Raw genomic sequence first — 15,022 nt, forward strand, 5'->3', positions numbered from 1 at the left:
GCAGAGGAGGACGCACCGTCGTGGTCGGTGTCGGGGGAGGCAGCTGATGGTGTTCCAGGTCCTTCGGAGATGGTGAGCATGCTGTTGTTTTTTCCTTATTGTTACAGTATTCCTTTAACCGCTGTAGTGTTACGCTGGTTCTCGTTGGCGCCCGCGCTAGTTGGCTAGGCTCATTGCGCGGCGCGTGGCGTTAGGCGACTCGGACTGGAAGGGCGCCGGCGGCTACTTTTCCCTCCGCCCCCCCCTTCTTCCCCCCCTGCGGTTCGCGGGGAAGGCGGCTTTCCGTACTTTCATCTGTGGTTCCGGTTTTTGGATTTTCGGCTTGTTGCACCGGGTCGCGACCTGCCGAATATCCCCGCATGGTGCAGGGGGTGGTAACGGCATTTTCTTGGGACCGGACCACACAGTGGGGTCCCAGACCGCAGGCCCCTTCGCGGTTGGCGTTTTGTTTTGCGCTCCTTGGTAGGGGGGGGTTTCGCTTATGGCAGGGGCTAGTACACAGTAGGTCCACTCACGTTTCGTCCCTCCTTCATATTTGCGAGGCCTGTCTCCCGTCCAGTTACGGTGCCCCAGCCACGAGCGGGTAACCTTGCCCGGGGTGGCGCGCCGGTTTTGTAAGTCTTTTCACGCTTTCCCGCATCAGGTCCGGCGGAGGGTGGTCGCTGAACCGGTTTGGGGCTCGTGTGGGCCCGATGCCGTTTTTTCCTCTCTTCCCGATTTGTGCAGCTTCCCTGTAGGGTGGGTGCCCAAGGAACCCGGGCTAGTGCCGCCTTATCCTACAATTGTCGTATCTTCATGTGGTTTTTCTTTTCATGCTCCATTTCCGAGACCGCGCACCGGGTGAGTTAGTCTTTTATGGACTTTGCGTTTTGTTTCGTGAATATGGGCTGGGTACCTTCCTTTTGGCTAACCTGTACGTTGGGTCGGGCTTTTGCCGCTTCCCCTGCGTCCCTATCACCTGCAATTTTTCGGGCCTCGACTAGGGGCCTGTTTTCTGCTGACAGGTGGGTGCCTCTGGTTTTTTTCGGTCTCATGTGCCTTTTTGGGATATTCTGCTCTTTCTGGCATTGGCGCGTATTGTCCGCATCCGGCCCCTTCGATGTTTCTCGCTACAGGGACTATTTTCTCTTCAAGGGTCTGGGAGGCATTTTGGTTTTTGCAACTATCCTTCTGTAGGTTGCCAGGTCTATGTTCGGGGTGTTCCCGTTGCCGCGGTACGCGGCAAGGGCCCTACCGGTTGCCTGAGGTTGCAGGGGTGGGCGCTGGGCACAATTGTGGGTTGTTGTCGCATCCCCACGGACAAGGTACCGACACTTTTGGGGGTTTTTGTTAATGACTGCTGGGGGTAACACGAAGTTCGGCTTAAGCGGGTGCAGTTGTTGTTAGCTCCTCCCCTTTTCCAAGCAGGGTTATCCCTATGGGTGGCATAGTTTGCAAGAATCCTAAGGGCCCCTGCGGGGTCGACCAGGTAGCGTACCGCAGTTTCCCTTCCCGCGGGATCAGTGATGTTTGGTGGTTTTGGTCTTCATTCCTATAGTTTTTACGGGGAGGTTGTTGTGGCCTCCTCCTACTTGTTCCCTACGGTCCCCCCAGGCTTGGCGGCTGTTGCGACATCTGCGTGGCTGCTGGCGGTGCAGTTTTACCATCCCGCTCTGGAGTCGGAAGGGGTTGGCGGATGCTTTGTTTCTTTGCAGTTTGATGAGTGCAGCGAGTGGGTTCCGGGGGTGGCGTCATACGGTTTTCTCATGCCCGTCTGCTGTCGGGTGGATTGTCCAGGCGGGTTGGCTACTCGGACTAGGCATGCGTTGGCTCCTTCCTCGTTTGGGGCGTCTGCTGCATCCTGGTGTGTTTTCAGTAGGTTGGATACAGCGGATGTGTCCCTGGTAGACGGTTTGATGGTTTTCCGGTTCGAACGTTATTTGGGAGGGCGGTCCTAGGCGGCCAGGTATCCTGCCTTTGCGGGCATTTCCTTCCGTTCTAGGCTGCGCGGGCTGGTGGACCCCGCCTGGTCTTTCGGTGGCACTTTTAGGGTTGGTGCCAGGCGCTCCGCGCCTGCGGATACACGTAGGCCTGCTACGTGGCAAACTTTGGCGAAGTTGCTGGGTGTGCTGCCTCCTGTCGCCGATTTGGTATGGGAGGTGGCCCCGGTTTAGATTAGCCTTTGCTTTGGATTTCTTTTGGGTTTTGCGGGTAAGCGAGGGGTGGCGAGCAGCAGGCATTTCGGGATGCCGGGACCTTTCTCTGTAACGTGGGTTGCAGGGTGGTCGGTGGCTCTGCAGGATGGTGTGATCCAAATCGGATCAAGCAGCTGGGGGTCGCTGGCTGTCCTTGGAGGCCCAGGAGGTGGAGGGTGTCTGCCTGCTGCGCCTGGCGCATGAGTATAGATGGGCCTCCGGGGGGGGGTGACCAGTTGCTGATACATGCGCTCGCTGGTCCTCTCACTAAGGTACAGTGTGGCTGCTGTGTTTGGGTTCGGTACCCATTCCTTGCGGAATGGGGCGGCTGACCATGCGGCAGCCACAGGGTCCACCACGGCAGCTGTTCAGGAGTTGGCCCGTTGGCGGTATACTTCTTAGGTCCTATTCCTTGCGGGTCGGGGTGGCCACCATGCGGCAGCCACAGGGTCCTCCTCGGCTGCTGTTCAGGAGCTGGCCCGTTGGCGGTATACTTCTTAGGTCCTATTCCTTGCGGATGGGGGAGGCTGCCATGCGGCAGCCACAGGGGCCTCCACAGCAGCTATTCAGGGGCCGGGCCGTTGGAGATGTACGTCTTAGGACCTATTCCTTGCGGATTGGGGTGGCTACCTTGCGGCAGCCACAGGGTCCTCCTCGGCAGCTGTTAAGGAGCAGGGCTGTTGGGGGCATGCTTATTATAGATCCTATCCCCGGCGGACTGGGGAGGCTGACCATGCGGCAGCCACAGGGTCCTCCACGGCAGCGGTTCAGGAGCAGGGTCGCTGGGGGTATGCTTGTTGCAGGTCCTGTTCCTGGCGGATTGGGGAGGCTACCATGCGGCAGCCACAGGGTCCCCCTCGGCAGCGGTTCCAGTGCTGGGCCATTGGAGGTATACTTTTTAGGTCCTGTTCCTTGCGGATTGGGGAGTCTGCCATGCGGCAACCACGGGGTCCTCCACGGCGGTTGTTCAGGAGCTGGGGCGTTGCAGGTTTACTCCTTATAGGTCCTATTCCTTGCGGATTGGGGTGGCTGCTGTGCGGCAGTCACAGGGTCCCCCACGGCAGCGGTCCAGGAGCTGGGGTGTTGGGGGTGTACTTCTTAGGTCCTATTCCTTGCGGATGGGGGTGGCTACAATGCGGCAGCCACAGGGTCCTCCGCGGCAGCTATTCAGGAGGTGGTCCGCTGGAGGTATATTTGTTTTTAGGTCCATTCCTTGTGGATGGGGGTGGCTGCCGTGCGGCAGACATAGGGTCCCCCTCGGCAGCTATTCAAGGGGTGGTTCGTTGGAGGTATACTTCTTAGGTCCTATTCCATGCGGATGGGGGTGGCTACCATGCGGAAGCCACAGGTTCCTCCACGGCGGCTATGCAGGAGGTGGGCCGTTGGAGGTATACTTTTTAGGTCCTATTCCTTGTGGATGGGGGTGGCTACTGTGCGGCAGCCACAGGGTCCTCCACGGCAGCTATTCAGGAGGTGCTCCGTGGAGGGATGCTTACTATAAGCCTTCGGCATATGGATGATGTTTAGTTGCGCCTGTTGCGTTAACCCAAAAACTTGTTTACCCGTCGGTTTTTGAACGGGTAGCGTTCAGGAATCGAGGGTGTGAAGTGAATTTTTAAATTTTCCTCCGAGGGAGCCTAATTACAATTGGCTCATCAAAGGTCCACGGGAGGTTTTTTGAGTTTTCTCCTTCACTTGGGTTAATTCTATTATCTGTCACTTGATTTTCCTATGTGATGTATGTCAGTGTGATGATTTTAGGGTGTTTTTCTTTTGTAGCCGTCGATGGTTTGAACAGGAATGGCTGGTTTGGCCACTCTTACATTTTTGGGCGGCAGGGCATTACTTGGCGCATAGGACAGCTGATGTTTTGGGTTATGGCTTTTAGGTGGTCAGACATCCTCCGCTTGTACTGCGTCAGCCGCAGTTTCGACAAGGGGGAAGGCGTTCGTCTTCTCCGGCTGGAGTTTTGCAGGTTTTGTCTTACCTGGGGTTTTGGTCCTTTCAGTTAGTTTTCTTCTTTTCCTGGTTTTTATTGGTTTGGATGGCAGGGCGGTTTGTTAAACCTTTGTGGCGGGAAGTCGCTACCAACCAGCGGTCAGATGGGCATAAGTGGTCATTGTGGGGCACCCTCTTTAGAAGGACGGCAGGTGTGTCCTTACCTTGCGGTTGGACATTTAGACATTCCCCTGCGGGAACCGAACGTTTGCCAGAGAAAAGAGTGGTGAGTCCTGCACAATGCGGGTTATGCAGGGAGGAGGCGGGGTTTGGGTACTCCCCTCCTTTGTGGTTGGATTTCATCCAAGGGACTGGAGCTGGTGTCTGGTAGCGACTGGTCCTTTGCCATCCTCCAATATAAAATCAATTCAATTACAATTATAGTTTAAAGAACAGGTCAGCGATCAATAAATACCGTCTGACCTTTAACTACAGCTAACCGTGTCCATGTCGTTATTTTAGTGTGTCGTTATTTTAGTGATAAGCTAGCTTAAAGAAGTGTTTATGTCAATCGCAATAAAATTATGGGCGCCTTAGATAAGCTGAAGGCTGCATAAGCCTGAAGCCATATAAGAGCCCAATTTTTTGTGATTGGTTGTTTGTGACTAAGCAGTTGCTAGGCAGATCAGTGTGTTCTTGGGTATTTTCCTATAGGATTATAGGGCTGTCCATCAAGGGTTTAGGGGTTGGTCTTGGAATAATATATAAGCCATGGTCATGTGACTCAGACTTCCTCTTGCCATTTTGGAATGCCCTCCCGCCCGCCCTGACTATATATATATTTTTATTTTTCCTACATCTTGTCTTTCTCGGTGGGCTCTTGACAGCCAGATTGGCGGGAAGTCGCTACCAACCAGCGGTCAGATGGGCATAAGTGGTCATTGTGGGGCACCCTCTTTAGAAGGACGGCAGGTGTGTCCTTACCTTGCGGTTGGACATTTAGACGTTCCCCTGCGGGAACCGAACGTTTGCCAGAGAAAAGAGTGGTGAGTCCTGCACAATGCGGGTTATGCAGGGAGGAGGCGGGGTTTGGGTATTCCCCTCCTTGGTGGTTGGATTTCATCCAAGGGACTGGAGCTGGTGTCTGGTAGCGACTGGTCCTTTGCCATCCTCCAATATAAAATCAATTCAATTACAATTATAGTTTAAAGAACAGGTCAGCGATCAATAAACACCGTCTGACCTTTAACTACAGCTAACCGTGTCCGTGTCGTTATTTTAGTGTGTCGTTATTTTAGTGATAAGCTAGCTTAAAGAAGTGTTTATGTCAATCGCAATAAAATTATGGGCGCCTTATATAAAAAAATGTACTTTATGACATATTTCAAATCATGAACAATACAAGATAATGCAGAAGAATAAGTCATAAAACAAAAGAAGCTCTTCCATCACTGCTTTATCTGGAATCTGGCTCACGTTGTACTGAAATTCAATTGTCTCTTGATGACAATACATAAGAAAGTTTCAATGATCTAAATATTCCCCGTGACATTTAGCTGGTGTACTTATTTAATTACATCAGCAAGTCTGTTGTACATTTGCAATGTCTAATTCTCAGTTTGTTAGGTAACAGACTGTCCTAATTAAAGCAGTGTGGACTGATAATATTTGACAGCATTTATTATTTGGCCTTTATCTTCAGACAGCGTATGAAGATTATTCTCTAATTTACTGACATAAATGCCAAAAACATGTGAATGGTATACCTGGGACATATACCAGACAACACTTAAAAAAATATATATATATACACAGGGCCATTACTAGGTATGTGCAGAGTGTGCCACCACACATAGCGCTGCAGGGTAGGGGGTGCTGTTGGCAGAACTTGTCAGTTATTCATTTTAATTACTTTCACTTGCAGCTTCCCCCCCACCATTTGAAGCCCTGCATCTCCTAATAGCCCCTTCCGTCACTAAGGGATGTAGTCACAATCCCGGCGGTCAGCATACCAACTCCGGGATCCGGGCCGTCAGAATGCCGGCAGGGGCCGAGGGCTATTACCACTCGTAGGTGTCCACGACACCGATATCACAGCATGGCGAGTGCACCGAGCCCACAGCATGGCAAGCGCAGCGAGCCCACACTGTCCTTTCTGCATTTCAAGATGCTGACATACAGTACCTGGGATTCGAATCCATTGCCTGGGGTATTGCAGTCAGACTTTCTATTCATTGAGCTATATGCCCTTGAATCGAAAGCTAGAGAATGCTAATTATTTGAAGCTTACCTTGTACTTTGTAAAAAAAATCATCAGCTTTGCAGCTGACCAGATCTATGTAGTGTGTGGCGGTAGGGGATTGGATGTGTGGCTGCACAGTACAAAGATTTGCTCAACTGCAATGCTGATTATTTTTATTAAAAAGAGCAGCATGGTGTGGCACTTCTGTGATGCGCACACATCGCGGGAACGTGCACGCCACTCTTCTTTTGTTTGCTATTAACACCGCCATGAAACCTAACAAATAACAACGGGTAGCAGGAGCTTATCATACCGCTGTCACGATCCAGGTAATTCCTTATCAGTATTTACCTTCCAAATGCCTCTTGAGACTGTCCCAACGTTCCAAGCCTGGATTCCATCTGCACTGTCTGCATGCTGCACGCTGCATCTCATTGTCTCAAGTCTCTCCACTGTGATTCTGGCAGCTTCATGGTTAAAACTCATATGCAAGTTACAAACAGTCTTTCCCTCCAAGTTCAAACATGGGCGCAGCCATGTTTGTTTTCATCACATGTTACTTTTCAGCCTATCAGCTGCACTCTGGTTTCTGCCTAATTATCCAGCAACTGCACTCTAGACTCTGCTTAATCAGCCAGCCAATGCCTGTTTCCCAGCTGGTATAAATATCCTGTTCCTGGGCTGGAAAGTGGTCAGTGCATCAGTTGTCATCCTAGTGAAACCAGTCTCTTCCTATTGTGGTCGTTCCTGCCTACAAACTCCACTAGAGACTCGCACCAGTTCCACTCTCCATGGTGCAGCCTGACTTTGCAGTGTCTCATCATTGCACCCTGCATCTGGCAGATTACTATAACACCAGCTTCCAGCATTCCAGCTTCCAGTGGTGCCCTGTTCCTGTATTCTAGTAATCTGCGCTCTCAAGCATCTCCTGTATATGCTCTAAAGCATCTCCTGTATATGCTCTCAAGCATCTCCTGTATCTGCGCTCACAAGCATCTCCTGTATCTGCGCTCACAAGCATCTCTTGTATCTGCGCTCACAAGCATCTCCTGTATCTGCGCTCACAAGCATCTTCTGTATCTGCGTTCACAAGCATCTCCTGTATATGCTCTCAAGCATCTCCTGTATCTGCGCTCACAAGCATCACCAGTATATGCTTCTATGCATCACCTACATAACTCCTCGCTCTCAACCTACAGTTTGCATTCCAGCATTATTAACACAGCTCTTCAGTGCATTGGTGTGGTAAAGGACTCACCATCTCCAGGTCCTTTAAGACTGTTCTATTGTACCTCACCTAGAGACTTCCTATGTGCATCTCTGAGAGCTGTGACATCTCATCCTGTTACCATACTGCTAACTGTCGCTATCATTTGTGAGCTGAGTTCACTTAATAAACCTGTTGAACATATCCTCTGTTGTCGTGGTCACGCCTTCTGGCTTTAGGTACTGCAGGTTCACGCATGTCCAGGAGTCCTATCTGGCCTCTCACATTTAAGTATACCTCAGCCCCTACAACCTGAGGCTTCCAGTAGTGAGCACCAGCCGTCAGTTGTGACAACCGCTACCCAAGCCCATACATGGACCTGCTGAGTTCTCATCTATGTCTGTGGCAGTGGGAGCGTCCTGTTCCCGCTACTTCTGTCCACTTTCCGGCTGTGTATATTTAACCGTGGGAGTGTAAGTAAGAATGGTCCTGCAAACGCCACGGTATGACAGAAGTCTTTGTCTGCAATGCATTTGCATCACAGGCAAAGATGTATAAGGACACATCTGTAGATAGAAATCTCATAGCTTTTATGCAGGATCAAGTAGCTGAATGAGTAGGGTGTTTGTAAAATATGGAGCCAAAACCAGCAGGCAAGGTAATGAGTGGATGCTGAAAAGGACAAAAAGCATAATGTACAGATGATAAATGCAATACAAATACCTGGTGCTGTAGTGGGCAACTGCTGATGCTGTACAGTGTAACCTGTACAGGCTCGATAGCATGCGTTTCACAATGGAACATAGCCAAACAGCTGTGTCCATATACAATGTCCAGCATATCAGTAAAAAGGTATAATAAATGTACAAACAACCACCATAATCATAAAATTATATTAATGTTTATCACATAAGGTATGCACATCAGAAATTTATTTGAAAAGGAACAAACAATAAAAGTAGTATGTTGCACACCACGCAGTCAGTGTCGGACTGGGGCATGAAAGGCCCACCGGGGGGAATGCAGAAGTAGGGACCCATGATTTAGGAGTGTGGTCAGCCACCACAAAAGTTTTGGCTAACCATTAGAGAGTGCATGGTCAGGGGTGTATCTAGGTGTCCGAGCACCCCTGGCAAAAGACTGATGCCCCCTCCCCCCCCCCCCCCCCACGCACACACTTGAAATAAGGAAGGCACGTGTGCCAAAAAGGGGCATGGTAGAAAATATATACAAGTGCTGCGCTTGAAGTGAGCTTAGTGAATAGATACTAAAAATTTAAATATAAATAAAGGTGTCTGCTCCAATCAACCAACAACTCACACGGAACTTGCTAGTAAACAAATTTAATAAGCACATAAAAATGAAAATAAAAAGACAATAATAAAAACAGATACTGAAATGAGCTCAAGCACACTGAAACATTTGCTGAGTGGATCACTTAGATAAAAGTTAGTAAATAGTGTCACTTTAGTGTTGCCACAATAGACCAAATTGTGGTCTCTTTGTATCAATTGGAGATAAAAAGTAGCAATAAATACAGCCTGTTGGAGAATGAATAGAACAATAGTCTTGTGCCTCTGAACTACTGGCGTCCCAGTGCAGAGGAGAAGCCGCCGGTTATAATTACCCGTCCTGCGGGAAATGCAATGGCGCGGCACAAGAGATACCGGAGCAGCTGCCGTGCGTCCGCCGATGGCACTAGCAAAGTGCAGAGAATCTTGGCGAGCCGGTCGTGATGCTGCAGTGACACGCTGGGCTGGCGTTCCGGATAAATGTTCTCCACAGCTGATCAAGCAGATTGTAAAAACACCGCTGCGGGTGACGGTAACTGGCAACACTCAGTGCGTCCGTGAGCAATGTGAAGGAGTGACGTCACTCCTTCACATTGCTCACGGACGCACTGAGTGTTGCCAGTTACCGTCACCCGCAGCGGTGTTTTTACAATCTGCTTGATCAGCTGTGGAGAACATTTATCCGGAACGCCAGCCCAGCGTGTCACTGCAGCATCACGACCGGCTCGCCAAGATTCTCTGCACTTTGCTAGTGCCATCGGCGGACGCACGGCAGCTGCTCCGGTATCTCTTGTGCCGCGCCATTGCATTTCCCGCAGGACGGGTAATTATAACCGGCGGCTTCTCCTCTGCACTGGGACGCCAGTAGTTCAGAGGCACAAGACTATTGTTCTATTCATTCTCCAACAGGCTGTATTTATTGCTACTTTTTATCTCCAATTGATACAAAGAGACCACAATTTGGTCTATTGTGGCAACACTAAAGTGACACTATTTACTAACTTTTATCTAAGTGATCCACTCAGCAAATGTTTCAGTGTGCTTGAGCTCATTTCAGTATCTGTTTTTATTATTGTCTTTTTATTTTCATTTTTATGTGCTTATTAAATTTGTTTACTAGCAAGTTCCGTGTGAGTTGTTGGTTGATTGGAGCAGACACCTTTATTTATATTTAAATTTTTAGTATCTATTCACTAAGCTCACTTCAAGCGCAGCACTTGTATATATTTTCTATCTCTGCTTTTTGGGGGAATCAGCAGTCCCCCAGTGCGTGCAGCCGTTGTGTAGCCTTTCAATTTGTTCAATCAAGGTGCGCCAGGAGTGGGAGTGTTTCTACACCCCCAAACAATTCCTTTGCTCTTAAAAAGGGGCATGGTCACACAATAGTGCTCCCAATTCAAATTACTCCACACAGTAGTGTCCATTATTTACATTACACCACACAGTAATATCCATTATTCACGTTATGCTACGCAGTAGTACTCCTTATATACATTCTGCCACATGCTAAAGCCCCTTATTAACATTATGCTACACAGTGGGAACCCTTATAAACATTATGCCATGTTGGAGCCCATTATACGCATTACACCACAGTACAGCAGACCCCTTGTACACTTGGCGTTGGGTAGAACCCCTCATACACACTGCAACAGGTAGAGTCCCTTATACACACTGCAGGTAGAGCCACTTATACACACTGCGCCAGGTAGAGCCTCTTATACACACTGCACCAGGTAGAGCCCCTTATACACACTGCACCAGGTAGAGTCCCTTATAAACACTGTGCCAGGTAGAGTCCCTTATACACACTGCGCCAGGTAGAGCCTCTTATACACACTGCGCCAGGTAGAGCCCCTTATACATATTGTGCCAGGTAGAGTCCCTTATACACATTGCACCAAGTAGCCCATTATACACACTGCACCAGTTAGCCAATTATACACACGGTGCCAGGTAGCCACTAATACACACTGCGCCAGGTAGCCCATTATACACACTGCACCAGGTAGCCAATTATACACACTGCGCCAGGTAGCCCATTATACACACTGCGCCAGGTAGCCCATTATACACACTGCGCCAGGTAGCCCATTATACACACTGCGCCAGGTAGCCCATTGTACACACTGCGCCAGGTAGCCCATTATACACACTGCGCCAGGTAGCCCATTATACACACTGCACCAGGTAGCTACTTACACACACGATGCCAAGTAGCCCATTATACACACTGAGCCAGGTAGCCCCTTATACACACGGTGCCAGGTAGACCCTTATACACTCTGTGCCACATAGCCCCTTATACATACTGAGCCAGGTAGAGCGTCTTAGGAAAGAGAGAGAGTGTGTGTGTGTGTGTGTCTCTATGTGTGTGTCTGTGTGTGTCTGTCTGTTTGTCTGTTACTCACCAGGACAAAGTCACTAGCGGGACAGCGCTATGCGGGAGGTGGACAGTACCATGCGGGGGCCGGGAGGCTTGAGGTGTGTAGTGCAGTGCGGACAGCGGGGGGCAAATCAGATGGCCCCCTAGGCAGTTCCTCGCTCACAGGGTTGCCCGGCAATATGTGGAGCTGGTAGCAGTCACAGGTGTCCGGCACGGCACTAAAATCAGGATAATCTACATAAACTACAGCTCACAGCAGCACTTGTTGCGGGTAGCTCCCGAGCTCTCAAGGGCTGCTGGAAACTGTAGTTTATGCAGTATTTCTTGATTTCAGTGCGGACACCGGACACCGCCGCCAGGAACTGTGGCTGCTACTGCTGCCAGCTCTGCATGTTGCTGGGCGTCACTACAGGGGGTAGGCACACATAGGTACTGCCTCTAAAAATGTACGCCCTGGCCACGGGTGGCACCACCAGGCAGCGCCCCTTCTTTGCTGGCGCCCCTGGCGAGTGCCATCCTGGCCAATGGGTAGATTCTCCCCTGTGCATGGTCTAGGCCCCATTATAAATACATATAGTAAATACTGTATACACCATAGCACTGTGTAGTACAGACATACAGTATGTATAACTCAAGTGCATGTCCTGGAACTTGATCTCTAGAAGAGAAGGTGGACCCACCAGTAGTGGGGCCCACGGGGGGTTTCCCCTGTGTCCCTTCGGGCCAGTCCAAGCCTGCACGCAGTACCTGCATTCCACCTTGAAGCACATATTAAAGGGTTAATGTACCACTGGTACATATTTGATATAATATAGGCCACAACACAAAACCAAAAATGAAACATAAAAACAGCTAGATGAAGGGCATCATATTCTGCTGCACGATATCTATATATGCAAAGCTAATTCTGCTGGGTAATGCAAAGTGAAACATTATTGCATAGTATATGATTTTGAAGTTCTTTTCTTAGTTAGGAATGATATAGACCCAGTTTAATCTTTGTGGAATGCCTGTTTTTTGTTTTTTTATAAGGTAATTTTATTGCCTGGCATTTGAGGGGGTGGGGTGTGGTTACAGATTTCAATTATTGGTTTCACTTGTAGTAGTCCTCTACTTAAGTCCAATGGTGTAGGCTGTACAAAGCCGTTTTGCTGTGCATTTACTATCTAAGCGTGCATTTTATCAAAGCGTGATAAAATTGACACATAACAGCAGTGTTCCATCCGCGTTCAATCGAAGTGAAAAAGAAGGAACACAGAAGCACACCAATCTAACAAAACAAAGAAAACAGAGGAACTAATAACAAATGTGAGTCACTTACTCTTCAGATCACTCACCTCCTGATTGTTGCATCTGATTAAGAAGCACGGAACTACCTTACTTGGACATTTCATAAACCATCCATTTCACCAACAAATGCTTGTATCTGTATTATTGTAATTTTGTTTTTAATGCACAGCTGCACCAATGCAATCTTACCTACAAACACTTAAAATCGTACAGAATTACCATTGCTTCTCAAACCACACAATTCTTTTCATTTCTTACGGTCCAAATACATTTCAACAGCCACTTTATCTACGTTTCTGATTCATTTCATACTAAATCAACATCCATTGAGCCGACACTGCTTTTCTCACCTGCATTTCTGCAATTCTTCGGCTCTGAATCCCTTACAGCCTCCACTCCTACTTCCACTTTCCCTCAACCTATTTACCTACTAAACACTATGTCAAGGCTTTCTTATACTCCCCACATCACTCAGTGTCTACCTAATCACGTGTCTTTATCTTTCCCCCCTAGTCTCCTATACCTCCTCCTCCCCCCCCCCTCCTCTGTCTCCCCTCCATCTCTCTGTATTCTTTCCCCTCCTTTCTTGTTACCCCTCTTTCACTCACGTCTACCCCATGGTCCTGCTACCCCACAACTCAGCTCTGCTCCATGCTTCCTTTCCCTGTCACCTCCCCACACCCCCATCCACATCACACTGACCTCCCTCCCTGCCGACCTCCTGCAGTTTCCCCTCCTAGCTCAGGCACCCGCACCATCACTACTCTCTCATCATCCCAGCCCTCAAAGTTAATCTCTCCTCATCGCTACAGCAACCCTGATAATCTCATTCACATCTCTCCCACAAACTCATACCCCCTATCCTGTGCCCTCTGGAATGCCAGACCTGTTTGTAACAAACTAGTCCCCACTCATGACCTTTTCATTTTAAACTCCCTACACCTACTAGCCATTACTGAAACTTGGATTACGCCCTCTGACACTACCTCTCCTGCTGCTCTCTCTGCTGGAGGCCTCGTATTCACACACACACCCCGACCTGGGGGTCAACATGGGGGTGGTGTTGGGGTCCTTTTACCTTCTAGTTATTCCTGCCAACTCATACCACCAGAACCATCCCTTACATTCTCTACATTTGAGGTCCATACTATACGCCTCTTCCAACCAGTCCATCTTAGAGTAGCTGGCGCTGCTTCCAAATTCATCGACAACTTTGCTTCCTGGCTTCCTCACTTCCTCTCTTCTGACATTCCCTCCATTATCCTAGGCGATTTTAACATCCCTATTGACATCCCCACACAATCCCCTGCCTCTAAACTCCTTAACCTTACCTCTTCACTTGGTTTCTCCCAGTGGACCTCCTCACCCTCCCATGTGAATGGGAGCTCACTGGATCTGGTCTTCACTCACCGCTGTGATATTTCTGATTTTTCCAATTCCCCATTTCCCCTCTCTTACCACCACCTGCTTTCCTTTAACCTATCTCTCTCGACTTCCCCATCTCTACCTCCCAAGGCTACCATCACTAAGCGTAACATTGGGGCTATTGACACCACATTCCTTTCCTCCCTGTTTGACTCACTTCTCTCTCCTATTCTCTCTCTCTCTCATGCCCTGAACAAGCCACTTCCATATACAATACATCCCTAACTTCTGCTCTTGACTGTTGCTCCACCAACCACTATGCACCCTCGCAAATTAACACCTCAAACCTGGCACACCAAATGCACCAGATATCTTCAAAAATGCTCACGTACTGCTGAGCGTCACTGGAGGAAATCACGCTCTAAGGCAGACTTCCTCCATTTCAAACTTATGCTCTCATCCTTCAGTGCTGCCCTTTCTCTTGCTAAACAGTCATACTTCAAGAACCTCATCTCCTCCCAGTCTTCCAACCCCCGGCGCCTCTTTGCCACTCTCAACTCACTCCTCTGCCCACCTTCACCTCGTCTCCCTTCCTCACTCTCTGCTCTTGACTTTGCCACTTACTTCACATCCAAAATTGACTCCATACATAAGGACATCACATCACACTAGACCATCAGTAACCAGCTTTCTACCATCCCTTACCACCCCTCCCCATCCCTCCCACCAACTCTGACATATTTCTCCCATGCATCTGGAGAGGAAGTCATGGCCCTCATTCATTCCTGTCCCCTCACCACCTCCCCACTTGACCCTATCACTTCCCACCTCCTCCGCTACCTCTCTCCTTCTGCTTGTTCCCATCTTTCCTACCTTCTCAATCTCTCCCTCTCATCAGGCACTGTCCCCTCTGCCTTCAAGCATGCACTCATCTCTCCTATTCTTAAAAAACCTACCCTTGATCCAAACACTCTCACCAACTACCGACCCATCTCTCTCCTCCCTTTTGCCTCCAAACTCTTTGAGCGTATTGTCTACAACCGCCTTATTTCCTTTCTTTCCTCACACTCACTACTTGACCCATTCCAGTCTGGCTTCCGTCCACTCCACTGAAACTGCCCTTACAAA

This window comes from Pseudophryne corroboree, chromosome 6 (assembly GCF_028390025.1).
Source record: "Pseudophryne corroboree isolate aPseCor3 chromosome 6, aPseCor3.hap2, whole genome shotgun sequence".
NCBI lineage: Eukaryota > Metazoa > Chordata > Amphibia > Anura > Myobatrachidae > Pseudophryne > Pseudophryne corroboree.